Here is a 1,810-nt window from a genome sequence, read left to right as displayed (position 1 = left end):
CGTGGCGCCCATCGCGATTGGTTCCTGAAATTTTGATTTACTGGTAGTGTGATAAAGATTTTGTATAGGGATTCAGGTTAAGCTGATGTATTCGTGCATTGAACATACATGAATCTGCCCGTGTTACTTGCAATCTTATTTATTGGATAGAAGCATAGCAGTATACATGGGAGTACAAATTATAGAACACCTTGACTGAATCTTGTCCTAGCTACCTCGACGGCACATTTTCACCTGCAGATGTCAAGTTTTCTAGCAACAACCATGTCACAGTACTCCTATACTCCTATATGTAGTTAACTAGTAATTCTTATTCCTGTACAAAATAGGAATAGAAGAGACACCGCTGACAGTAATTTCTATAATGATTATGTAATTTCTATAATTTCAGAAAGTGGTCAGGAAAGGAAATAGTATCTATCTGGCCAACTCTGATGCTATTGAAAGGCTGAAGCTTAGCGCCGGTGATAATAACAGTTATTACATTTCTGAAAGTGAACTGCAGATACATGTTGTGCCAATTCCAATCTGGCCAAGATCTGCGGTACTTTTGTTAATCTATGCTGATTCAATACCAAATTTGTCTTTTTTGTTTGACTTCGATCTATGCATGATCATAACAATTGTGTATTAATTGGTGGCAGGTACACTTTCAAGTAATAGGGCCCCAACTTCACACCAATCATGATATTTTAGGGGATACTGAAATATAAAAAGTCTGGACTTGTAATATAGAATCAAGGACCAAAAATCTCATACCAGTCTTTGACGTTCTTAGCACATCTAGGTATCAATAGACAAGGTATGCTCTAATCTTGCATTTGTGTAGGGTGGTTTTTGTTGGTGATTGGTATTAAGTTGGTCATGTGCTATTTCATTTTATAATCATGGTCAATGGCTTTTTGGCATGCCTTGCAGATAATCAATGCAAGATTTACCTCTTGGTGTTGTCCTACTTTCAGTTTTAAAAATACTCCTAAATCAGTACAAGAATTACCTCATTGGCTGGGCTGTTTTTCATTAAACAATAAACATTTAGTGCATGTATGTATATCCGCAATATATGGGCAATCTGGAAAGTAAGGAATGATGCCTATTTCAATGGAGTGTACTCGTAAGATCATGTTACATTAGTGTTTAAGATTGCACATTATATTTCTTTGGTTTACAGAAACTAAAGTGGTGAAATATGCAGGGCTATGCGGCAAAGCTTCGCGAGCTCTATAGAAGGCAAGGCTGGGACGATGGTGCTCAATCTGGAGGTGATACAATGAGTAGAAGGTGTGGAAGTGTTGGGATGTTGGTGTCTTTTGGTTCGCAAGTAGATGTAGATGATGCAGCAAGTAGATGACGTGGAAGTGTTGGGTGTTTGGTTTCTTTTGGTTCGCTTGTAGTTGTCGTAGAGTTTTTCCCGCTTACATTCAAATTTTGTGTATCTGATCTTGAACCTTGGTTGCTTGAAGTGACATGTTCCCTATAATACACTTTGCATTGTGCTTTCTTTGAATTTAATATGAGGTTCTACTACGTACTGAATGCTATATTGTACCTTATACATGCTTGTTACCCCATATTTGTGAAAATGTAATTATTTTTTTAATTCTGAAATTCATACCAGTGACAGGCATGATAAGGGACTAGTCACTAGAGAATCCAACATGGTTGCGGCAATCCATCATGCCAGTGACAAGCATTTTTTTTGCCTGTCACTAGTTCACCTACCAGTGACAGGCATTCTTCCCATCACTAGTGACAGGCACTACCGGTGACAGCATATTAGTGACAGGCGTCTTGCCTGTCACTGATGAGC

The 1,810-nt window shown here is 38.3% G+C and overlaps 1 long non-coding RNA gene across 1 annotated transcript; it reads left to right on the top strand.

Moving 5' to 3' along the window:
• Nucleotides 1–254: 254 nt before the first annotated feature.
• On the top strand, nucleotides 255–1,527 carry LOC127299182 (uncharacterized). The gene is made up of 2 exons (XR_011745936.1): nucleotides 255–802; nucleotides 919–1,527. It is a non-coding gene; the product is annotated as an uncharacterized lncRNA (long non-coding RNA).
• The last annotated feature ends 283 nt before the right edge of the window (nucleotides 1,528–1,810 follow it).

This window comes from Lolium perenne, chromosome 5 (genome assembly GCF_019359855.2).
Source record: "Lolium perenne isolate Kyuss_39 chromosome 5, Kyuss_2.0, whole genome shotgun sequence".
Classification (NCBI taxonomy): domain Eukaryota; kingdom Viridiplantae; phylum Streptophyta; class Magnoliopsida; order Poales; family Poaceae; genus Lolium; species Lolium perenne.
The sequence above is the reverse complement of the archived record's forward strand: the minus strand, read 5'-3'. Positions and strand labels throughout refer to the sequence as shown.